A 26440-nucleotide genomic window follows, 5' to 3' on the forward strand; every position below is an offset into this window, starting at 1 on the left:
CTGTCCAGTAAGAGTCAATCCTACAGCCAGTCAGGGAATGTTAGCCTGCATGCATGTAGCAACCTTCTATGTGCAAGATACATGTCATTAATTACCGTCCACTTTACATCACAGGTGGCGCTGCAGAACCCAGCACGAACAGTGAGGCACTGCAAATAGCTGATGATCATGAGGACACCAAGGGAGACGTCCATCCATCCCCTCAACCAGGACCATCAGTCCAAGCTGCAGCACCAGCAGTAGTACCACCACCTGCTCCTGAGGACAGTGCCATCCCAGCGCCAACAGGCGCGCCACAACCGCAGCGTGTGACACACATGCCAGTGGGACTGACAACAACTGCTGCAGCACGCAAACAAACCCGGCGCACTGCCGCAGTGAGAACCTGTTAGAACTGGCTATTTCTGGTTGGCTAAGGCTGACGCCAAAGCTAGGCAGAAACCACCATTCTAGTCAGGGCAAGGGATTCACACGCCAAGATAACCCCTGCTCACCCCCTTGGTAGCTTGGCACGAGCAGACAGGCTTATCCCGGAGGCAATGCTTAAAGCATTTGCGCCAGCACACAACAGCAACAACATCCTAGGCACACTACAAAAGGAACTCCACACAAGGTTATATAAAAAATAACTTCTGTATTGTCAAAACACATCAGATAGAATCACTCATGTACATTGTGCCAACTGGCACGGGCAATATTCACAAGGGATTATTTACACAGGACAGGGCCACGTGGGCCACTATCAGAATCAGCACTTAGTAGAAATAGCACTTCTAGAACATAGAATAAGTATAGCACAAAATAACAATTATAAATCACAACCAGTAAGTACTGGTAACAGGTAAGTACCACCTACGCAACCCTAAACACCTTAGGAGAATGTCACGTAGGGAACCAGGACCTCACTAGGACCACCTGTACTAGAAAGAACAACCACCTAAGTATCACAATACAATTAGGGGTATAAGCAAGAACACATTACACATGATGCATCACAACATTCAGAGGTGTAGGGAAGGAAAACACATGATGCATAAAACACACATTCAGCGGTGTAAGAACAAGGCACATGATGCATCAAAACACATTCAGAGGTACCGGAGAAAACACATGATGCCTAAAACATTTAGAGGTGTAAGGAAGGAAAAACACATGATGCATAAACCAACACATTCAGAGGTGTAAAATCAAGGAATACACATGATGCATACAAACATTCAGAGTTGCCAGAACATAACTCAATAGCACAAAAACACATGATGCCTAAAAACATTCAGAGGTGTAAGATCAAGGTGCGTAATCATATTAAATGCATTACATTTCCTAGCACCACATTGCGCAAAACTCACATTAGGCAATTACCATCACATAGATAATCACATTGCGCCTAAATAAAATCACATACCAGCCCCCATCTAATAAAGGGACTAAAGAGCTATGTGTCCAGAATGTCAGGGCGCGCTGCCAATGGAGCCCCAGTCAGGGGTGCGCCACCGGCGCAAAACCTAAACGTTGCAGGTGACCACTACTTACTGGGCACCTGGGAGCGATAACAAGACCTAAACAATGCAGCTGCCCACTAATTGCTGGGCAGCTGGGAATCAAAACTGCAACAGGGTCCTCACTGAGCCTAGAACAGAACTGCGCCAACTGTTGGAGCCACACAGGCTCTGAAAACACTTGTGTCCACGTTGGAGCCACACAGGCTCTGACATAACACATGCCCCAAACATTGGAGCCACACAGGCTCTGAAACTGTGCCATATTGCGCAGAACGTTGGAGCCACACAGGCTCTGAAACTATGTGTCCCCAGGGCCCTCTAGAAGAGGACAATAGCCCCCTAAATCACGCTGGAGCCTCAGGGGCTCTGAAACAAAATATGCCCTCAGGGAGCCTCTCGGGGCTCTAGACTACGTTGGGGTGACCCGCTGCCAATCGGGGCCGCCCTGCTTCTGCCTCCCGCCGGCACCCCTAGGCTTCTTCCGCTCCCACGGGGAGCGAAAACAGATATGCCCCACTCTGCCCGGCCCAGCCCTGACTCACCGACTGCTCGCAGCGGCTGGGGCTTCCTCTCTCCTGCTGCGGGGCTCTCCTCCTCAGGCGGCAACGGAGCTCCCCGACTCCTCTCTGGCTGCAGCACACGCACACGCAGGGCTCCTTAATGACACATGGGAGCCCTGCTCGAGAAGACGCCTCTCCCTTCTTCTCCCGGGCCCCCTCCTGGGACCCCGGGCTTCAACGCCATGTGGGGAACATGGAGCTCGCCTCCCCGCCGGGGGGGTCCGCTACTCACGGCCGCACTTCTCCTTCGGGCATGGCTCAGGCTCCCTCTACCTCGTGGGGCTTCCCTTCCCGCCCGGAAGCCCCGCCCACCTCACAACCAGGTTTTGCCTGGCTTCCGGGTCGCAGTAGGCAGTGGCCCGGCCATGTTGTGCACAACAGCTCGGGCTGCAGCAGTGATTTAAAACAGCGGACAATAAGGGGTGGGCACCCACGTGGAATTAAATAAAAGTAGAAACAGGGTGAGCACCCGTTAGGCAATTAAATAAATGGGGTGGCACCCATCAATAAAAAATAAATGCAAATTAGCATAAAAGGGGCAGGAGCGCTTCCCTTCAAGGGAAAACGACAGCGCTCCGCCCCAGCAAGGCAAATAAAGCGCTCTCAAGGCGCTGGGGGCATAGGTAGCACCAACAGGCCCCCAGAAATGACCCCTATAGCAAGAAGGGTCCAAAGAAGTTCTGGAGAATCAAGATGGAGCCCAGCAGCTCCAAGCAAGGCAATTCCTCCAGCATCCAAGTCCATCAGGCATCCAGGGGCTGGGCAGGGCCCAGGGAGGCAAGCCTTCCCCTGAGCCCAAGCAGCAACACGCCTCTGGCAGGATTCAAGTCAGAAACAAGAACATTTTGGAAGGGGACACAGCCCCTTTTTATACTATAAATTCCTTTGTCTAGCAGGGTGCAGGCAGTGTGAGAACCAGCTAGAACTGGTTATAGGGAATTCCTTTCACTGGCCAGGCTAGGGACATCAGACGCACCCCAGGAGGTGGAGCCAGCATTGTGTGGGGAAACCCCAGCCTCATTCAGGACCCTCAAACCAGACGGTCAATCCACAAGCAGGCCCAGGCTCACTCCTCCCCTCACAACAGCATGCTAAACACTCCATTCACCACCGGGGCAGACCCTCCCAGACTCTTGGAGTCAGGCTCACCAGCCAGCCTCAGCCAATCACACGCCAGACACAAATTACACAAATATGCCAACTTCTAGAAGTGGCACTTCTACACTAGACACAATCATGCCACATATATCATTACGCAGCATTCAACCGCACGAGTGTGCACATACCAAACTCGACCCTGCACTCCCCACACATCAGGAACTACAATGGGCATACATATTCCCCATTCATTCCTATGGGAGGGCAGGTCACTCACCACTCATACACAGAGAGCTCACGCACTGTACCACAGTGAAAAAGAGCGCAGAGGCCTAAAATCACCAACACCAGGTCACAAAAGCAGGCTAGGAAAAAGCAAAAATTTTCGGGGTGAACCTGCCAAAAGGGCCGGGTCCAACAGAACCCAGTCCAGCGGACTGGTGAGGAAGGCATGCACCACAACAGCACGCGCTGCCAGGGGGATGAATGTGCGGGCACCTGGGCTCTCCATTGAGCGCTGTATGCTCCGCATACATCAGAAACAAGCCCATCACCACGCAGCAATTCACCTACAGCTGCACAAGACCGCTAGCAATGTGGGACTGCTGTCAGACAGGATGGAGAGGATGACTGCTGCAGTGTAGTCCAACACCCAGGCCATGTTGACACAGCAGGACGTCAACCGGCGCCGCCACCGCCAGCTGCTAACCCGCCTGTCTGCGTACACAAGGTCAAACTACTTAATAGGGAATGCCACCTCCCAGCTCTCACGACGCTCGTTGGCCATGCAAGTGCAAATGGTCCAGTGCTGCCATGATGTCGCAAGGGCACTGGAGCAAGTTACCACTGCAGTGCAGGGTCTGCAAGCAACTGGCCATGGCCAGGCAGATGGGGGGATGACACTAGTGAGGCAAACTCAAGCCACAGCAGCCAATCTGTGCCACTGGTGGTAGTACCCCGCCGCAGCACCAGGCCACTACTGCCTCACGGGCAAATCCTGAGGAAGAGCTTGAAAGACGCCTGGGAGCGTCCGCCCGGAGGCGCCATTGACCATTTCTTAAGTACCATGAAGGGCCATGCTGCTGAGACAAGCATGCCCTCCTACAATACATGGGAACATATGACTCAATATAGCTCTCATGTTACAGTGTGAGAAATTCAAAATTTATTGTGAACAAAAGAATAACAAATATTCCGTACCAGATAATCCGACTCATGTCGTTATTTGAATTGTCATGCATGAGTGAAGTGTTGGGTGAGGGGAGTGGGTGCACTAGAAACAGTTAATAGTGATTTGGTTGCGGCACCTGTGTCCTTCTGCAGTATTCTCCCCGTGTGCATGCCGCACATGTGCAGGTGGGCGGTTGTCCCCTTCCGACTCACTGCCAGAGATCTCTACAGGTATCCTGCGCTTGGTAGCAATGTTGTGGAGTATTGCACACACAGCCACGATGCGGCAACAGACCTCAGGCTCGTATTTGAGGGCTCCACCAGTCTTGTGAAGTATGCAGAATCGGCTCTTCAAAAGGCCAAATGTCCTCTCAATGCAATTTCTTGTGCGTATGTTTGCAGCATTGTAACGCCGTTGCTGTGGTGTTGCAGGGTTGAGGAATGGGGTGAGGAGGTACTCACGGAGACCGTAGGCGCTGTCACCTGAATGTAAGGAGCAGAGGGTGAGTGCCTGTGATGCGCAGCTACATGGTCACAGTGTACATTTTGGTGGCATGTGTACTTACCAAGTAGGTGTCCTTCGCCAAAGTCTCCCCTGGCCAGTCGTGTGTGCATGCCGCTGTGCCCGAATATGAAGGAGTTATGTGTGCTCCCTGGTATTGTGCCACTATGTCCGTGATGATTGTCTTAGCGTTGCACACCATCTGGATATTCAGGGAGTGGTAGGACTTGCGGTTCCGGTACATGTATTCGGTTTGTGCAGGTGGGCAGATGTGGATGTGGGTACAGTTAATGCATCCTATTACATGTGGGAATTTCGCAATGTTGTAAAACTGAAGTTTGGTTTGATTCAATTCCTGTTGGGTGGTCGGGAATGTGATGTAATGGTGTAGCCGGGTCAGCATAGCCTCCAGGAAACTCCTTAGGCAGCGGGACATGGTGCTCGGGAGATCCCCCCTGCAACAGCGACTATCCCCTGGAAGCTTCCGGAGGCCAGGAGGTGCAGGCTGCACAAGACTTGGACATGGGTGGGCACGGCATTGGTCTTCCTTGTTGGGTGCTGCAGCAGGGGGTCTAGGTCCCGGATCAGCTTAGTGATCATTGCCCCATTCAGTCGGTACTTGGAGTAGATTTGCTCCGCAGTTTGGCCCAGGAGGGTGATCCGCTAGCGGAATAGTCGCTCCTGGATCCTGCGTCTGTTCCTTGCTGCAGCCTGGAGCCTTCGCCGTCTGACCACCATGTATAGTCCAGGCATGCTCCTACTGTGTCTCCTTAAGTTTGTTTGAAGAGGCCTGCACCTGTGGCTCGTTGTTTTTTTTAGATTTTTTTTTCTTCATGGTTACCACCTGGTTTGGGTTATCCTTAAATTGCGCCTCGCAAAATGCGATTTTCGCAATTTGCGAGTTTTCATGAATTGCGTTTGCGATTATATAGTGAGTTCGCAAAATATTTTGCAGAATCCATGGGTTCTCGCTAAATCCGATTCGCTATAGGGGTCCCTCAAGGATTCTGCGAATTAGTTTGCGAATTCGCTATTATTTTTTTAGCGATGTCCCAATTTTTAGCTTTTTCCTTTCATGAATTGCTTTTCATTATATTGCGATCGCAATAAATAATTTGCAGCTATTGCGATCGCAATTTTGCTTGATGAATCTGGCTGTAAGTCACCAGCCGACATGGACCCCTGTTGTTTATGAATGCTATTACGGCTGACCAAGTGAGCTTTGGTGGTACGGTTTTGTATCGCATTTCCCTTGTTGTGGGGGTCAGTTTCTGGTACCGCCGTGCACGCACTCTTATTTAGGTTCCCTTCCTTGGTGTTAAAATGGGTTGAGAGTTACTCTACCCAGACAGACTCAGTTATATTGGTTTTAATTCCTGGATGGTATGGTCGTTCTAACTTGTGGATTGTTTGCCAGAACTTGGCACTGTTGCGTTGCTTGGCATCATGCAATAATTTGGCCCATATTTCATTGTTCTTTTGCCTTATTTTTCTCCACATCCTCCTTCTCAATAGCGCCTTCGTTTGTCGAAAGGTAAACTGCAGCTCCAGGTTTCCTGGTGTTTTTCGCAATTGTCGAAGTGTTTGGTTTGCGGTGCGTTTGAGGCTCGTAGTTTCCGGGCTGAATTTCACTTTTGTTAGTACTTCTGATTGTCGTGGTCAAGTCCCGGTCGCAAAATTACCACTGAAGATCTTAATAAAGTTTTTCCATGCTGTTACTATTGTAGTTCCGGTATCTTTTTCTCGCTCAATATAGTTTTAGCAATAGCCGATAGGGCTTCAATATTGTTGACATTGCACCTTGAAACGCTTTAGATTAGAAACTTCTTCGATCTCAATCAAGTCCAGGTGTTTAGTGTGGCAGCTGGCCTTGCCTTTAGCAGTTCTTCTTGTGGGAGAAGATCACTCTGAACATTATCACCTATTTTAAAGGTTTCTATTTTATCAAACATGGCTAGTGTTACAAACGTATTTTCTAAGTAGGAAGATGTTTTTGAGGAGTGAAAAGTAGCAACTGGTGGAGTATCCTCCTCGAAGCGGCCATTCAGTGCTCTTAAATTTAAGTGCTCTAATTCTTGTAGCAGGTATGTGGCCCATCTTGAAGGTTTGCTCGGGTTTGCTTGGCCCTGAGTCGGTAACCCCCAGAGTGATGTAAATTTGTGCACGGGGACGTCATCCTGGCTTGTCCCAAAAAGGTGTATATTGAAGTCACCAGCAACAATTATGTGATCGGTATCCTTTTTATTTAAATTAACAGCTTTTTTTCAGCTTTTTGTTTACATTTGGGTAGCACCTAACTGTTAATTATTATAACTTTTTGTATCGTGTTGTTAAATTTGTGCTTTATCTATGTTGTGAGGACTGCGTTAGGTGGCGTAAGTTTTGCATCTATAGGCTTTATTGACCCCATTGTGGTTATTGAAGCCAGCATCATCAGTCCCCCCGAACAGCGACCAAAGTTAGAGTCTTTTGTTGCTGGGACAGAGTAGGAGGAATATCCTTGGAGGTCCTTGGTTTTAGAGAAGTATTACATCAAATGTTTTCAGGTAGTAAACTGCTTCGTAATCGACCAGTTTGGCTGCCAGGCCATTGATGTTCCAAATGCAGATTTTAATTTGACCTTGGGCAGGTGGAGCTAACTGAGGCGTATCACACTCTTGTCAGTTTGGAGGGTCTATTAATATTGTGCATGTTATTTGTGACCAAGCTTGTGGTCCCTCTTTCAAGGTTGGGATTAATGACCCTGAGCATCTGCTTAAGTTGGAGCCTTCTATACAAGCAGTTAGTTTGCTGGGGGTTCTGTTTCTTGCCCCTCTTAATACTGAAGTAATAGTTTTGTCTGGGACCGTAATTCGGGCTTTTAAAAACTGAATTGGGTAAGGAGATTTCAATTCAACTGCCATTTTTATGCCCCATTGTTTGAGCGTACTTTCCTCTTCCTTGATTTTGTTCGCGATTGCTCCTGAGCACCATATTGTCCTTGTTACCTCCGGGCCCATGCAGTTGTTATTTGGAAGAATTTCTATGGAAAGTAGGTCCAATGAATTTATGTTTCCCAGGCTCGGGATGGAATTTAAGAGTCGTAGAACGTTCCCTCTGTTTAATATGTCCTCTCTTCCCCTTGACTCATATTCTGGAATGAGAATGATACTGACCACTTCTTCAGTTGTATTTTCCTTGACTTTTGTAAGTGGGGGAATCATCCTTGGTTGCAGAAGGGTATTCTGTTCTACTCCTTGAGTAGAAGATTTACGAGAAATTGGCGGGAGGACAGATAGAGACTTGGTTTTGCTGAGTGAGCCGCTTTGCTTTACAAGGCCCTCCGTCAGTTGTTTCCGATGGTCCTAATTTTTTAACAAGTGGGCTTCGTTGAGTGGTGCCCCCTGGGGTTGGTCTTCTTTGATGCATTTTGGGATTACTGAGTTTTTTACTATTAATATTGACTCCTGCCTCTCGATCATTGTTGAGATGTTCCTTCTTGCTGGATAGTTTTCTGTTGCTGTTAGCGCCTCCCTCTCATTCACTGTTGGGTCCTTCCTTCTTACTGGGCTCAGTGGTCGCCACAAGGTGATGCCCGTAATTGTAGGGGACTCCGTGGAGGGTTGATCCAACCTGCACGGCGTGGTGGAACAAAAACTGGACCCGGTTTTGTAAAAATCGGGGTCTGGTTCAACCATAATTACGGGTTGTTTGCTCAATGTGTTTAAAGTAAGAGCTAGTGGCTTCTTGTTGCGTTCCTTCCTTTTTTGTTTATTTTGGGCTTTCCGGGGTGTAGGGTTTTTATTTGAAGGGGCCGTTTTTATTTGGGCCATTGTTGACGTTGCGTCACTGTCTGCAGCAGTGTTGGGAGAGCTAGTTGCTGTTGGTTCAGCATTTTGGGGTTCAGGCGAGGTGGTCCCTGTCTCATGCTGGCCATCTGTAGATATATGGGGAGATTGAGCACTGCCTTTTATTTCCCATAGAAGATTCCCTAACATAGTTCGCAATGTTCTTAGCTTGTCAATTATTGGTGCACAGGTGTATTTGAGTTGGATGGTTTGGTTGCCGTAGAGCGTTTCTTGTCCTCTCCTAATTAGGTTATTGAGCTCAAATAGTTTTTTTGTTGATCCCGGATGTAAAGTCGGCCAATATCTGAAGGACCGTAAGTTGTGAATCCATTTTGTGAGATTGATATTGTAAAGCTGTTGTTGAGTATAGAATTGAGTTTAGGATTGCCACCCAAATTGATTTGGTGGGCGTAGTGTTGCTGAGTTTGCTTCTTTCATACAGTGATGTACACATTAATGTAAACACACAATATTCTATGTTGCAACATCATTTTCTTTTGTCTCCTGCATCGTCCAATAGGGTTTCAATAAACTCCTGGAAATAGGCAAACTCCCCATCTTCTCACACTTGTACAATAGTTTTTAGACAATAGATCTTGAAAAGTTACTTTGTTCACATTCTGTGGTCCAGGCTGTCCTTTTTGGAATCATTCTTCCTGTTGACTCCTCACCTCCCAGTGAGAACCTATCAGTTGTCTAATACAAAACAAGTGCCTATTATCTAACTAACAGAGGCTTCTAGAAAGTTACAACATCTGCAGCAAAGAGAAAAAAATAATCTCATGCAAACAACAATATAAATGGGAAAACAGGCTTTTTAAATGTTATTGCACTATTTGCAGTTAGCATGGCATCGACAGCTAGGCTAAAGTATATCAGTACCTATTTATTTCACTTTTAAGCCTGTAACAACTAATGAAGGATTACCTACTGCAAATATTTGTGTTTAGCATATGTGCTATTTAAACATAGGCTTTTGTACATTATTAATAAAAAGCATTTTTGTTTGTAAATAGAACTCACCCTGGCAGCTTCCCCCCTCTGATGGTTAAAAAACTATCGCAATTCTTCTTTACAAATGTATCTGCTAAAGTGCACATACCCTCTCCATTTTGTCATAAAATTTATTTTTCGGCGTTTAAACCTCTCTCAACTTTTTTTATTTTCTGTTCATTTGCCCTTCCATTTCTATTTCTTTTTAGATTTGCCTTTCTCTTTCTTTATTTGTGTTCTGTTATATAGCATCTAAATCTGTTATAATAAGACTATAAGCATAATAAACAAATCTGAATGATTAATACAAGTTTAATTATAACTCTAAAAAGTGCTACTCCTAGTGTTGCAAATCAATTAACCAATAACTGAAGCTCCTTTACCTAGACTTCCTAATACATTAGTGGTTTCTAAAGGTTGTGGTTCAGTTTCAAGTGAGAAATGTACTTTGCAAAGTCTTCTACCTTTCTACTCTGATCAGGAATGTATGAACAGCAATCTCGAACCTTTTTTGCACATTTTGCCTTTCTCTGTTAACAAAATATCTAAGACTAATCGATTTTATTTTGGAAAACCATCAATCTTATAGCCATTGATTCTGTGTTAACAGCCAGTGAAGCACCAGATATGCACAGGTACTAGTAGCCAGTTTATCTACTACTGTTGATAACTTTCTATTTTTCTCATAGTTTAAAACTACTCCCTCTGGTGGTATGATTGCTCCAAAAATATCTTACACTAATTGTGTGCCATCATTAGTTCTACGAGTCTCTGAGGTAGTGTCTTTGTCAAAGCATCAATGCTACTCACATGATACATTTTAAGAAACAATATAGCTAAATAGCAAACACCCTCCCAATTAGCAGGTAACTGGAAATAAGCATCCTGTCCACACACAAAATAGGGAATAACTGCCTCTTCCCAGTTAAAGTTTGAAAAGGTCCTATGAAATCTTCGAAAGTCAGTTCACAATTGCTTATTCAAATGTGTCTCTTTCTAAACTGGTTCTTATTTTATAAACACATAATTTCTCTTTTTGACACCTATCTATTTTTAATTTGGGATATACTATTTTCTTTTTGCATTCCTCTTCTTTTCAAACATTCTTTAAAGCATCTACCTCTTTATTTGCCATATGAAATATATGAACTTTTATTTCCTCCAATGTTAAAATTCTTTTCTAACGGCCTCATTAAATAGTTTAGATTCTTTCCATAAGTTATGTGTACACAATCATAGCAATCCTTAGTTTCTAAAGCTGAAGTGTTTTCCTGAACTCATCTAGAATATACATTTGTCGAGAAATCTTCTTTTGAGAAGTCTATAAATTAAACTTTTAATTGTGTTTAATCTACTGTGTACACAGATGTTGTGGATGCAGCTGTAGATCTAAGTTGTGCTATCCCTAGTGTAAAACTCATTCCAATTAAAAGGACTATAAATGCTAACACAACAACTATTAGTGTGACTATTAGTGTGACAATAATCACTAATCTACCATTATCCTTGGTAAGGATACACACGTTTTGTCTTTAGTCAGACCTTTAGTAGAATATAGCTGCAGGCAGATTCAATATTCTGTGTTGACTTCTACTTGTGCAAATGAGAACTTTTTGCTGATTTACTTGCAGTAATCTCATTCAGCTACTGTACAAAACTCTTTTGTGAGACATATCTAGCCCTAATCCATCTTTTTCTAAATGTATTCTCCCTACTCTTCTATTGCATCCTTGGCCATAGGGAATTCTTCTTAATTATTTTTATTCACCTTTGTCAGTTGTTTATTGTGAAATTAATTTATTTCAGTCTTAATTTTTTCGGCATGAAACGCAGGGTAATATTTACAAGCCTCTAACACCACCAGAGCGCCACTTTTTCTGATGCTCCGGTGGCGTTGCTCTTAACCCAATATTTGAAATGTGGTGTTAAGCCACTTAATGTGGCTTAACGCCACCTTGTAAGTCTGCTACAGCAAAGGGTCAGGCAATGGGTGTTGCTGTGGGCGTTCCGCCGCAACAGCCATTGCTTTTTTTGCTGCCCCATAGATAGGGGCAGTGCCAAAAATAGGACCAGAAAAAACCTGGCCTTAAACAGGTAATACAAAGGGAAATGTTTCATCGTTAAAATTGTTTATGTGCAGAACAGTTCATTATTTGTTGTATCTGTCTTTCAGTTTTTGAAATCACTTAAATATTACTTGTCAAGTTCTTGGTTGTCATATTAGTTTCAGAATTCTTGTTTAATCAATGTTATGCTAATTGAAGCAATGCTATATTTTGTGTGGCATATCAAGGAGGTTCAAATGAGTCTGCTCTCATTTTGGTAGGGGTTTGATCTGATGCATCAGGCACATTCTATGACAGCAAAAAAACATAAATAGGGGGAGAACATCTGCAACAAAGTACTCTCCCTCTTTTCGATCTCCTTGGTGTCTGTTGATTTTCCTCTGTTTCACTTATACCACTAGATTTTGTTTCTCCAATGATGATTTGTGGTATATGTTCAACTGACACACTGGATGTCAATTGCCTCCTACCATTTTACCATTCTGATCTCCATAGGGGTCTTTCTCTTCTCATACTTGTTCTTTTGTCTGGATGATTTGACTGCTCTTTTGATGCTTCATATTTACAAAAAGGGGTGGTGAGGGACAGAGTCTCTGAATTAAGCAGAAAGCTCTCACCCAGTCAAAAGATCAGGGCTAGATCCAACACCGTTTTTTAGCTCACTGCACCATCCCAGTTTCAGAACCTGGCTGTATGCAAATTAGTCTGTTCCTGTCCCAGTGCATATGGGAACAGGACAAACCAAACTACAGAAGCCAATTCTTACACTTGGAAGGAAACAAGCTCCCGGGGACCAGTTTCTGGCATTACAGCCGTCTTCGGCCCGGTTTGCTTGAATCCTGATGGTGCAATGAGCAAGGGTCTCACATCTGAGAATACCCTTCCACGCTTAGGGTGGACAAAAATATTTACAAAAAGGGGTGGTGAGGGACAGAGTCTCTGAATTAAGCAGAAAGCTCTCACCCAGTCAAAAGATCAGGGATAGATCCAACACCGTTTTTTAGCTCACTGCACCATCCCAGTTTCAGAACCTGGCTGTATGCAAATTAGTCTGTTCCTGTCCCAGTGCATGATGGGAACAGGACAAACCAAACTACAGAAGCCAATTCTTACACTGGGAAGGAAACAAGCTCCCGGGGACCGGTTTCTGGCATTACAGCCGTCTTCGGCCCGGTTTTTGATCCTTCAGCAGTTCTTTTATCCTCAGCTCAATTCTTCTTCAGTGGGTATTTCTGGATCACTTTGTGAGATTTCTGGAACCTGTACTGGTGATAGATATTGCAGTACTGCACTCCCCTCTGGTCCTTCTGGGCATACGGGCATAGGAGCTTTCAGATTTGGCTCAAAGAATACTATTTTTTCGTATGGACACCTCACTTACTGGGTTTGCGAGGCATGCACCCTCTTAGTGGCAGCACATTAGAATGCAGTGAGGGTATTGACATTGGAGGACCTTTCCACCTTGGCTCCAGGCAGTATTTTCGTACAGTCACCTGGTTTAAGGTCATGACACTGCTCCTGATGTGGCCTGGCAGTACCAACTCCAGGTAGTTGAGAAGCAGAAAGCACCACATCAGCTAATCCTTGGCTGTAATTGATTATCTTTTTTTTGTTTGTAATCCTAAGGAGTTAGGTCCATCAGGGCATGGAGTAGGCTGGACCCTTTTTAAAGTAAGAAACAGAAAGTGTGCCCGCACCACCCTTGGGTGGTGTGGGAACACTTTCTGTTGCGTAATTGATTATCATGGCATCTGTAATTTTACAAGAGATTTCACAGGCACAGCAGGCAGTCTCATAGCACAACCCATGTGAATTTTGTGTGGAGATGATCCAGGTGTCCTGTCAGGGTGGATTCGAAGAGTTTGGCCAAAAGATAGATCAGCGTATTGTTCAAGTATCCCAGAAGACTCGGGAGGATACCTACAATTCAATCTCTGTTCAACTTCAAATGCCACACACACCATTCAAAGGATCTCAATATTAAAATTGGTCCCTTGGTCTGACTCCAGAAAACCGGGAATCTGAACCTCAGAATAAGTTTGCACAACAGCAGTTTAGCTACAGTGATACTGTCATTTCTCTGAACTGGTTAGGCTTCCACCCATTAGGAGAAAAAGCACACTATAACCACAACATACTTTAGCTTGTTACAAAGAGGCACTTTGATAAAGCCCAACTGCATCCTATTAAAGCGTCCTCCTGATCTTCCAATGCGGTTCAGTGTTACAGGTGTTCTCTTCCCTACATTAATCTGCTGACATGTAACACACCTATGGCATACCTCTTCTACTAGAACTCTGAACTTGAACTGGCGGTTTAACCCATTTCTGCCTAAACAATCTAACCATTGCGTCCCTTCCAATGTGTGTAGGACCATGAAAATGTTGTGTCATGGGAAAGAACAGGCTCTCTGACAACACTGGCTTTCCATCAGCCGAAACCCAAATATTGTTTTTTTAATTTTTTTATTTTTGAAAACCTTTATTGTGCAAGCAGAAGCGTACAAATACCTGCCTACAACCAATCAGGCCGGCCACGACACATTATGGACGCACGAAATCAGTATTGAAATTCTCCAGCAGTTTCCCAGCATTACATGAACAATCAGACATCATTAAAAGGCTTGGTGTAACCGCTAGGAGCAGGATAAGAGAAGGTTAATTTTTATATTATAGTAGGAAGTACAGCAGGACCAGTTGCAACTGTTAACATCTGAATTCCTATGGCGGGAAGTTGGTAAAGCATCAGTACAAAGGAGCAGTGAGAATCGGAAATAATAGCAACAATTGGTGAAGTCAACACACAGTCTCCCCGTTTCTAATCAGTTCCCACCGCTGCCCACCGTCCACCCGTCACCACCTGAATATGTGCTGGTACAAATCAAAGAAGTCAGAGCAGCAACGCAAAGATAGCCATCCACTATACTAACCCAAAGAAAGGGAAAAGGAGAGAAAGGGTAGAAAAAAGGAAGGAATATTAAAAACAATAAAGAATGAACGCAGAACGCGCCCCATGGCGAGCAAAGCAAACAATACTAGAGACCCACAGTGGGGGTCGAGGCAAGTAAGACGTGTAAGTGTGCTAATATTATCATTGAAGTCATATCCTACACTGTCAGCTAACACCCCATGGAGTACGTGCGCGGACACAGCGTCCCGATAAAGGGATACAAAAGAGCCATAGAACTAAGAAAAAACGAACAATATACAGACCCCATCCCACCCACACCACCCTGCACCCCTGCAGAAGGCTACGGCCTACCCCTCCGGCAGCGTGCCTGTCGCCCTAAGTAGAACCCGAAATACAGAAGAATCAGAAAGTAAGAAAAGAACACTACAGACAATAAGAAGAAGGAAAGGGGGAAGAAAAAGAAAAAAAAAACCCGGTGGGAGAGGAGATATGCATTCGGACATCCAGCTCCCACCCCCCGCCTGAATACATTTAAGACCCACATCGAAACGAGATCGACCCAAACTCAAACATCAGGAACATGAAGCGGAATCGGTCATACTGTTACAGCTGCGAGCAGTCCTCGTCTCCTTACATTAATTAGCAGTCCACCGAGGCAAGTCCGTCTCACCCCTGTCCACTCCTGATCATTACTTTAGCACACAATAAAGAGAAATACAGCAAGCAGTTAGGCATGAAGTGTACATAGGATCGGAACAAGGTAGGCCAAGGGTGCAAAACAGGGGATCCCAATCTCGAGCAGCAATGCAAACAATGGCGGCAGCGGACCAAACAGATGAAGAACAACGTCAGGAGCAGCAAACAGGGTGGGTGCAGTCTCGCCGACCAAAGGGGGGAGGTGTCCCCCACGGAGCAACCGTGGGACCCCACCAAAGCAGTTCGAGTGAAACAGCCGCCGGGTACCCCAGCCAGACTGACGTGGACGGACCCCAGCGTGGGGCCCTCACCCACGTCCGCCACAAGCAAAACCTCCCGGAGACTCGAGGCAGCAGGTATATGATCTCCCAAATGATCGGCGGCAGTATTCCTCGCAGCAGCCGGGAGAGGCAAGTCAGCACACTCCCTCAGTCGAGCCGCATGTATGGGGGGCGGCCCAGCAGGCCCAGTGGCAGGACCGCTATCTTCCACAGCTGCGTCAAAGGCCATGGTCGCACGCCAGGAACACAGGGCAGCGAAGACATCGCCAATCGTGGGCTCATTCCCACAATCTTCAGCCATCGTGCAGTTCGACAGACCAGAGTCGCCTCCCCCAACAGGTCCAAGACCCAGGGCGCCGGCCGCCAATTTGTCAGTGCAACAAGGGCGCTCCGTTCCTCAACCCCGGAACGGGCCATTGAACAAGGCCCCGCGGAGTCTCGCCGGGTCCCGCTAATGGCAATCTTGGTGCAGAAAGATGGGCCACCAAGAAGCAAGGGGTAGCCGGCGCCACCTTATCATGGGCGCCACCCGCCGATTCCGGGCGAAGGGCTTCAAGATGGCCGGGCAGGACAACAAAGGGGGGACAAGCCTCCTACACGGTCCACCCCCGTCCGAGGCAGGCCGCGCCCCGCAGCCGAGCCCCCAGGCCAACAGACCGGGCCCGGTCAGTCGCCACCGGTTCAATGGCTCAATGGCTTCTTCAGCCGACCCCTCCCCTCCACCGGGGGTCGGCGTCGATACCCCGCTCCGGCCGACCGTCGCAGGCGAGTCCCCGGCCTGCACGCCACGGAGGCTCCGGAGCAAACAAGGGCACAGCTCAAGATCCGCGGCACTCAGGAGCTCCCGGGACAAACAGTGAGTGCAAGCAGCCTTTCACCTTCCCATAGTTCGTCGAATGTGTCTCCTCAGGGCAGGATGAAGTACAGGATTTGTGGTTCAGGCGGGAAGGTTGACGGAGCCGAGCTACAGTGCGGCCATCATGGTCGCGAGCTTGGCTCCGCCCCCTCCAACCCAAATATTGTTGTCATTTTTAACTCATCCTGCTCTGATCCACCCTTGCTGTTCTGCTTCTGAAACTTCTTCTGCCATATTTTGATTTCCTCCCAATTATCAGCTACTGAAAACAACATTGAAAAGGTAGTGTACTCATCAGATCCACTTGAATATTCTCCATTAAATGTGCATGCCACAAGTGTACAATTTCAGGCCACATCATCTGTGTATCCATTTCCAACAGTGACATAATCATTGCCACTTCTGTAGGCTGCACATTTAACCACAACACCTCTTGGGGGCAACTGCTAAGCATCTAACAGCTTCATCACATATTCCCCATTCCTGATAGGGGAACCAGATTATATCACAAATCCCCTCTCAGACCATAACTTCCCAGAAACATGGACCACACCAAAGCCATAGTGACTATCTGTAAATATAGTTTAATTCTGCCACTTGTGCAGAATTGATACCCCAAAGCCAGGAGGCTTCTACTACTTCCTGAATTGTTCAAACAGCGTAAGCTGCCGTCAAAGTTCCCTCATTGTTTCATAAACATGAGCCGCCCACAAAAATTACATAGTTGAGACATTCATCTTTGATGTCTGGTTTTGGCTTGGTGCATAAATCCATAACATCCAGGCAGTCATGCTCAACTTCATATCCATCAAAATTAATTCTAAGGCAACAGTAATGGTGTTGCTGGATTGAGTCTTTGGCACCTTTTAAGAACAACATTATGTGCAGCAAGTATTTGTTGTTCGCATTTTGTAAGTCTGTTGTTCGTCAAGTACTTTGTGTTTTTATGGGTAAGCCCAATTTCCACGGAGTGAGGTAACCATCATAGTAAAAGGGTGTCAGAAATTGGGTTTCTGGTTGGCAGAGGTACACTCAGTAACCACAATTCTAGTCAAGGTAAGGTAGATACACACCATAAATGAACGTCTGTTCACTCAATTCAGGAACCAGTTTTGCCCCGCTGCGAGTGCTGAATTTGTAAAATTTTAACTCCAGGTCCTTACATTTTTGTTGGAGGCTACACCCACTTCCCCTGGCTCCACCCACTTCCTCCACTGGCTTCACCCACTATCTCTAATGGCTCCACCCACATCCTCAACTGGCACCACTGAAAGCCAGATGTAATACCTGATCTGAATGTCAGCAAGGGAGCCTTTCTCAAGTAATGTTTTGATAGGAGGTTTCCCAATCCCCTGCGAAATGTATTTAAAATAAATATGTGCATTTAAAGCACACTTGTGGAATAAATTGGCTAACAAGATTGATGAATTGCAGAGGGAACAAGGTTGAACATGTATGCCAGGGTGGGGGTTGGGAGCAAACTGCGTCACATCCCAGCACAGATCGCCAATTGGCATCCTGGTAAATGCAGTACACAATTGCCGCTTACTTCAAAATTAGCAGTAGTTTTTCACCAAAGTTGGTGCAGACATTGCTGTATATCTCTAGACACATGTTTCTGGGTGTAGCCCTTCATCAGTAGAGAGCAGAAGTAGTGGAGAGCAAAGAAAAATCCTCTGGGGTTGCTGGCAATGCTTTCCCACTAGCCACTTAAATCCATGGTGCGGAGCTCTTTCATATGATAGAGCAAGCATGTTTGCAAACATGAAGTATCAAAATAAAGGGCCAGATGTATTTAGTCGCGTTTGTGATTTCCTAATAGCAATTTTTTGTGATTTACTATTAGGAAATCACAAACTGAGATGCACAACAGTGTGTTTGACACTGTTAGCAATTCGCAGTGGGTCGCAAATGAACTACCTCATCAATATTCACGAGGCAGATCACAATTTGTGATCCATTGTGTATGGCTACAATCATAGGGATGGTGGCCTGCTGGGGTCAGCAGACCAACATGACTGTGATTGCTTTTTAAATAAAACAATTTTTTTTAATGCAGCCTTTTTTCCTTAAAGGGAAATGGGATGCATTTAAAATGAAAAATGGAAAGCTACCTTTCCATTTTTTAAGATCAGGCAGTTGTGCTCTTAAAAAATGTTGGCGCCCACAGTTCGTGGCAACTAGGAATGTTTTGCAACTGCATTCTAGGTTGCAAAACTTTCATACATACCGTTGTTATTCGATATTAGGAAGGGACTCTCTAAACAAGCCCCTTCCTTATATTGAATTGCAAAATCAAAATGTGATTCAGTAACAAGTTACTGAGTCACATTTTGCCAACTGTACATGCCAAAATGCATTTTACTGATTGCAAATGGCCCAATAAGCAGTTTGCGACTGGTAACATGCTACGTCCATCTGGCGCAAAATCTCTAGTTCTGCAATACTATACAGATCATAAACCTGCTAGATATGTAATGCAAACAGATATTCGAAATATTTCAATACAAATCAGCTGCAGTGGCTTGGAACGTGTAGAAAGTGGAAACATGCAGAAAGAGGTTCTCGCTTTTGTCTATGGAGTGCAAAAAATAAACATATTTTTTCTGCTTGTTTTTATAAACTATTAAAATAGAGCAGAAGAAGAAGGAAAAGCAAAAGCAGTAATCTGCTGCTCTGGATGGACTTGTTGCAGCTAAGCAACAATAATTCATGTTGCACCTTCATCTTTGCCTGGGAAAGGTGTGAAGAAGTATGAATGGGAAACACATCTGAGACTATCTCAGGAAAATAGACGTCCTCAGCTTTAGCTCTCTCCTTGTTTACACTAATGAATAAAAGGGAGAGACAATGAAAGGAAATGATAGCCTAGGATCACACAAATTGGCTAAGTAGGGAAGCCAGCAGTGATCACAGGTTTTCGATTTTCACTGCAATTCAGCTACTAACTGGGCATGCTTTTCTGACATCAAATGGTAATATTTTGTCCTGACAGACGAGACTATAGGGAAGGTGAAAGGCAAAATTAATTTTCCTTTTGGCGGGCACCCAAGCTCTTCACGAAAGAGAGATACTGAACACTCCGTTGCCGTCTTGCAGCATAAAGCAGCACCCGTGAAGAAGACAACTTTGCATACTTTCTTTGTGGCTGCCCTACAGAAATTAAAATTAATAGAGGCGCTTCATCATCAAGTGTAGGTCTGTACTCTTTAAAGACCTTCAGAGGATACATATTTATGCATGTCTACAATGGGAATATGAAGTGTGCACCTTTTATGTGGCTTGATCTTTGACCGTGCAATCTCTGGCAGTACTTTGCAGGTGATCACAGCAAGTCAGACATCATTTGGAGTTCCCAAATGATTCTGCAAGTAGCCTCCCTGCTATGAAAGTTAGGACTTTGTGCTGTGCCCAAATCCCATGCACAATTAATTTGAGATATTTTTGTGATAAAATGTTCTTTTTTATATGGTAAATGCACCAAAAACTGTGATTTGATGTGTAGCGATTTCAATGTGGTAAATGCTTTACTTAATGACCTGGCGGATGACTCCCTGCTGCCATCACTGGTCATGCAATGAGGCAGCCACATCTAAGATGGTACCAAAGGCCAATAGGGGCCTAAATCAGCAAACCACTGAATGCAAGATATGGTTAAAGATGGAAGGACACTCTATATACTCTTGTGGGACCCAGCACCATGCCAAAAACTCTAGCTCTAAATATAAATGAGTACAAGAATTGGCTGTCCTCATGCAACGGGATAGAGAAAAAAGCCTGACAGAGATCAAGAAAAGTAAACCCCTCTACAGCGCAGGGTGTCTGAAACAGTATGTTGCTGGATTTGGTACCACATGACAACATGAAATAACTAAATTGTTAATATTTTGAAGAGCCATTCCGCAAGCCATTTGGCTGTGCCGCACTGAGTCACTTTCAAAGCACAGGGATGCAACATATTTACAACAATATGTTGCATCTCTGTGCTTCCCCCTGAGCTGGCGCACAAACTGCAGTAATGCGCTGGCACCCTTGCACCATGGTGCAAGGATGCCTGCATCATGGGGAGATTGTTTATGCGCAGGAAGGGGCACCTTCCTGCACAAAAACAATCACTACAGGCAATTTCCTCTTTCAGTGTATGCTGTAGAATGCAGCACGCATGGAAAGAGGAAAAACAAGGAGAAATTAAAACATTTCTCCTCATTGCGCCTCCCTACGCCTCCCCTGGGGAGGCGTAGCATTCAGACGCATTTTCAGATTTATGATTCCTCGTAAATCTGGAAATGTATTTGGTTCCATGGGTGTTGCATGCGAAAACCCATAGCAACACCCATGGAATGCCCCTTCCACGCAATGTGCTGCGTCTAGAGGGGCCATATTTACAATGACAGGAAAAATCACGCAGGGTGACTTTTCCTGTCCTTGTAAATTTTTACAGGCAGTTTATTTGAAACAGGATTATTTATTTCTTTGTTTGTGACACCTACAACTTGGATCTTCTTTTCTGAGAGTGGGAGGTCTTGGACTTCTGCTGTTCTAACAGTGAAACGGGTAGCAACTGTGTCGATGAGAAATGACACCTGGTGGTTAATAACCTCTCTGTCTACAAATGGTCCACTTTGGTTAACCTCTGAGATTGTGCTAAGTACACATTCTTCCCCACCCCTCAGGCAACATCATTGGGAACTAACAGAATCTAAACTCTCATTCTCCAACATGGGGAACTGTTGGAAAGAGTTCTGATTTGAATTTGCTCTCAATACTTGATTCAGATTTTACCTAGGTTTATCCACATTCTGTGGGGCATGGGAGCTTGTGGGGCCTGCATCATAGGAACTTGAGACTGCATTGGCATCTGCACTCTTTGGACTGGAACCTGAACTGGAACCCTTTGCATTTGCCTATCATCACTCACTTGATTTGGATTCTGTCTACATTCTCACTTTCAATGCCAGAGTCTGTTACAATAGTGACAAGGAGTTGATTTTTTCAGCGGAGCAATGTCTACAGCAGAATTTGAATCAACTAAAACACCTCGACCTCTACCCTGTGGAACACAAACTCCTCCATATGCAATTTGACCTGCAATCTGAAAACCAAAAACCAAAACCTTTCGTTCCACCACCAACATTCCATCCATGCTATTGATTCTGAAATCCCTTTCGATCCAGCTTAGTCTGCACTAGCATGCATTTCTCTATAAGTCACTTCTGCTTAATTTCTTGCTCATCACTACAGTATTTGCACACTGCAGGATCTCATTTAAAGGCATTGTCTGCTAAGAAATCACATTCTGTTGTACATTCATACACAAAACTCTATTTCTTCAGTTTGGGGATTTTCTTGTCCACTATGCTGTTTAAACACCTAAACAATCGTTCATAAATAAGTATGCACTGATTCTTTAGCTTTTTGAGTAGTTCTGTTGATCTTTAGCCAATCAATGTCCCTTGCAGTAACTTTTCCTTCCAAGAATGTAATCACCTCATCATACTTGATCATCACCTTAGGTGAAGGTGCTTGAGTTTGTTCATCTCTTGGGGGCTCAGTATTTGCGGATTGCACAGCCAACAGATCACTTGGTACCACAATATCCACAAAACCTTTGAGAAGTTTGCAAATCTGTCAAGCTGTGTATACCACTGAGCAAGAATATCTCTTAATTTAGGAAAGTTGTTCGTAAATGTTCCATGATCACCTGTACTCCATGTTACATGAATATACCCTGCACCACAAAGCCTCATATACATTTGGTGGTACTGGTGGAGTCTTAGCATTTGCTTCTGAAGTGTTTGATTGTTTCTTCTCCTTTCCTTGTTTCTTTACCCACTTGCTCTCTAATCTGTCAAAATCGCTCCATTAGCAGAAGCACTTTACCAATTCAGCAATGTGTAGTCTCATTCCTGAAAACCGCATTGTCACTATAGCTTCTTCATCTAACTGTGTCCTGAAACATTTATGTAAGGGAACACTCTTGGAGGGATCCATCTCATAATTTCCTGCTAATTCAGGATGTCGTGGGTGGCAGCCGCACGTCTTCTGATTTCTTTACTCAAATATATCAATTTGTTTTTCTGATATTGATTCAAATGTGAAATGTCTAGCCATCCTCTAATAATCTCTTCTAATTCCACTTTCAAATTTGGTACATCTACGGGTCTTACCCTTTCCTGGCTAGTAGATGGTCTCTCTGTTTCTTCCATCCTTTTATTTCTGAAGTTTCTTCAAATCATGGGGGAAAGGTTTCATCATCAAATGGATCTGTCTCTCCCAGTGCAATTGGTGCCATATAGACAATCCTTCTCCCTTCTCTCTATGATTGACCATTTTGTGTTTGTGTCCAGACAACAATTTGTGAGTTTTGCAATGTGGGATAAACCCTGTCGCAGCTACTCCTCCTACTGGACCTTGAACAACAGGATTTGGAACATCATTTATTGGTGCAGTTGCAACAGGCACTGCCATTGTCTGAGTAGATGGAACTTGTGACACTGGGGCAGGAACAGTCACAGTTGAATTAGTAATACCCAAAGCAATAACCGTAGGAGCTGCTTCAACAGGTGCAGTTGCAAATCGAAGTGTTAGAAGCAGTCTCTCAACCTGAGTTATATTGGAACCAACACTCGCTGTAGGCAGTGTAGCACTAATGGTTGTAACACCCTCTGTGTTTGTTGTGGGAGCCACATAGGACGATGGACATGAGGATAACAAAGTAGCTAAAAAGGCACCCCCTGAATCGCTATCAGTGTCTGTTTTTCTGGCAGCTTCGCCATCATCATTTCCTTGTTTTCAGTTCTTTTTGGTCTTTACTGTTGCTATTGCTGGGTATATTCTAACTCCCTCAACTATGCATTTCCTCCACCTCTGCTGTCCTTCATCCCAATGAATATCTGCGTAATTTCGTACTGCTTTCTTTGCTCTATTCTGATACCTTTCTTTCTCTTTTGCATGGGTTGCTTTCTCTCAAGCATTTAATACTTCATATTGCGTGGGTCTAGGAGGTAGCTTCATTTCATAATATTTTTCTCTTATGATTTCAATCATCTTTAAATCAAAAGTACCAAATTGTGGAAATCTGAATGGTCCTTCATTTTCTGTGATCTTGTACCATTGATGAAGCCACAAACATGTGTGAAGCCCTCAAATGTTTGCCATATAATGAGCTGGTGCATATTCCGGCGGAGCCTCTTCACCCTTCCAAACTGTGACCCATAGATCTCCTCTCATCAAATATCTAAGAAATTTCAAACATTCAATGATTGCCAAATATGAAATGAACATTATTCAAATTCAGAAATGTTTTATATTTTTGTTCAGTTTACATTTTCGTATACAACAATCTCTTCCTCCCATCCTGTCACAGTCCTCTTTTCATAAACCTATCACATCTCAGTGCTTGATTACATGCCAACCAATCTCAGCATAACACTTCCCACCAACTGACCTATCCCAGCGCGGCACACTCTGACGTAATTTTTCACTCATTGCGACGGTTTACCCTCCTTTACAAATCTTTTATGCACAAATTCTACAAACCTAGGCAAGCACAATAAACAAATAACCTTTGTCTGTTCCATTAAAGAATGCCAAGTAATTCCTTCATACAAATAACAATTGGAAATAAGTTTTTAACACACTCCAACTTCCTACACAAATACACATGAATGTAATCTCGACTAGCGGTTATTCTCCCTGACTGATACAGTTTGCCCTTTGCACCATAGGTTCGAATAACACCTATCAATACTAGTACCCTCACAACAATTTATTATACTACCTATCTCAATTGTGCAGTCAACTGTATTTCACTAATCTGCACCACAAATCTTAGCAGACAAATAATAACATAATGTATTTTTACTTAACAATTTCTATCCTGGGATCTTGGACTCTTTGAGTCTGATAACTTCAACTGCTCAACATCTAAGCATAAACACTATTCTATTGACTTTACCAAAACACAAAACACATATTTTCAACACAATGACAAACTCTCAATTACACAATGGCGATGCATAACCCAATTTATACTGACATCCCTACCACTGTAATCACCTTTGAAACTGTGAAATCCTTCATTCTTCAAGTTTGAGCTTTGGACTTAGAGACATGGGCAATTCTAAACTTGGCAAATTATTTCAGCCCTTTTCTCCTTTGACATAAACTGTCCTCTTGCTACAGCTTGAGAGGTAGGTTTTCTGTATCTTAATCTTGGGATGTAAACATCAAACAATCCCTGCCACTGGTCTTATTGACCTTTGTTCGTCTACAAGGAGAAATTAAAAGGAGCAAACATCTACTTCAATCTGGTAATATCTTGAGTCATTAATCGTTTTTTGTGCAGTCAAAAAAGAGATTTTTGAGTGAGCTAAAGAGTTTTATTCTTAACTCTTTTAGCATTTTTCTGTTCAATAAAAAATTCGTTTTTTATGCATTAGCATTAATCACGAACATATTCCAATAACTGATATTTCAATATAATATAAAATAATATATTAGTCAAGATAATAGTACAAATTGTAATAATGCAGCCAGTGTGTTCCCTAATCTAAATTGTTTGGAGAAAAAAAAATATAGTGTAAGGTGTCAGTTCAGATACTCAATAAAGATTTTTGATGAGAGAATCAATGCATAAGCATAAAGCCTTTGCATAGCAATCTGGAAAGTATTTTCAGCTATAAATCAGCAGATAATCAATGAATATAGTTTAAGCAACCTCTCGTGTAGAAAGTATTAGGAACTCTAAGATGTGTCCTGTCAGAGATTTGGGGATGGAAACCGGCTACTAATCTAGGAACACGCACTAATATATTCTATGTTGCAACATTATTTTCTTTTGTCACCTGCATCCTCCAGTAGGGTTTCAGTAAACCCCAGGAAATAGGGAAACCCCATCTTCTCACACTCTTTAGGCATCAGACCATGAAAAGTTACATTGTTCACATTCTGTGGTCCAGAGTGATCTTCTCATGATTCATTCTTCCTGTTGCTGCCTCTCCTGCCTCAGAACCTATCAATTGCCCAATGCAAAACAAGTACAAATAAATCTTGTGCAAACAATAATTTAAATGAGAAAACAGGGCTTTCAATTTTAATGTGTTATTTCCAGTTAATATATAACTAGTCTAACTTAGATATTTACTTAACCTTTAGGCCTATAGCATTTAAGTATGATTACCTACTACAAATTTTTGTGTTTAGTATATGTACTATTTAAATGTTAGCTTTTACACATTAGTAATATTCAATTGCTGATTTCTCAGTTGAAATCCATTGGCATTGCTGGTTCCGCATTAGAATGGCTGACCTCATTCCTGACTATCCGGACTCAGCAGGTGTGGATGCCCCCCTATGCCTCTTCGGCCAAGCTGCTTTCTACCGGTGTACCACAGGGGTCTACATTAAGCCCACTGTTGTTCAACATCTATTTGACCCCCCTGATTTTCTTGGCTGAGAAATTAGGGGTAAAAATAATTGCCTACGCTGATGAGACGCAGGTGCTGTTCACTTGGCCGGGCACGGATCTGGACACTTCTTCGGTCCAGACCTGCCTCTCCTCAGTTTTTACCTGGCTTGCTCTGGCCCAATTAAATTGAAACGAGAATAAATCTGAAATACTTCTCTAGGGGCAGTTTCCCCCTAATTTTAGAGAATCCTTATGGCTGCCTGATGTCCCATTTCCCAGTGCTGTTGGTAATCCAGCTAAGAACTTGGGAGTTTGGTTTGGGGAAAACCTAAAATTTGATGAGCATATCAAAAAACTCACCTGCGGGTGCTTCGGCACTCTAAAAGCTCTCCGTAGGTTTTTTCCCCTGTTGCCAAGGTCATCCAAAGAGACAGTGGCAAGGGCGCTCATTCTCTCTCGCCTCGACTACGCGAACGCCCTGCTCTCTGGCATTCCCGCCTACCTTACCAACCACCTTCAAATCATTCAAAACACGGCTCCCAGACTCCTCTTTAACATCTCACGGCAGTC

At 44.2% G+C, this 26440-nt stretch overlaps 1 protein-coding gene across 1 annotated transcript in view; it reads left to right on the top strand.

Annotated features, from left to right (window-relative positions):
- Positions 1 to 26440, top strand: part of LOC147727444 (albumin-like) — a 475469-nt gene that overhangs the window by 188257 nt on the left and 260772 nt on the right. The window lies entirely within an intron of this gene.

Source organism: Lissotriton vulgaris, chromosome 3_1, assembly GCF_964263255.1.
Source record: "Lissotriton vulgaris chromosome 3_1, aLisVul1.2, whole genome shotgun sequence".
Lineage (NCBI taxonomy): Eukaryota > Metazoa > Chordata > Amphibia > Caudata > Salamandridae > Lissotriton > Lissotriton vulgaris.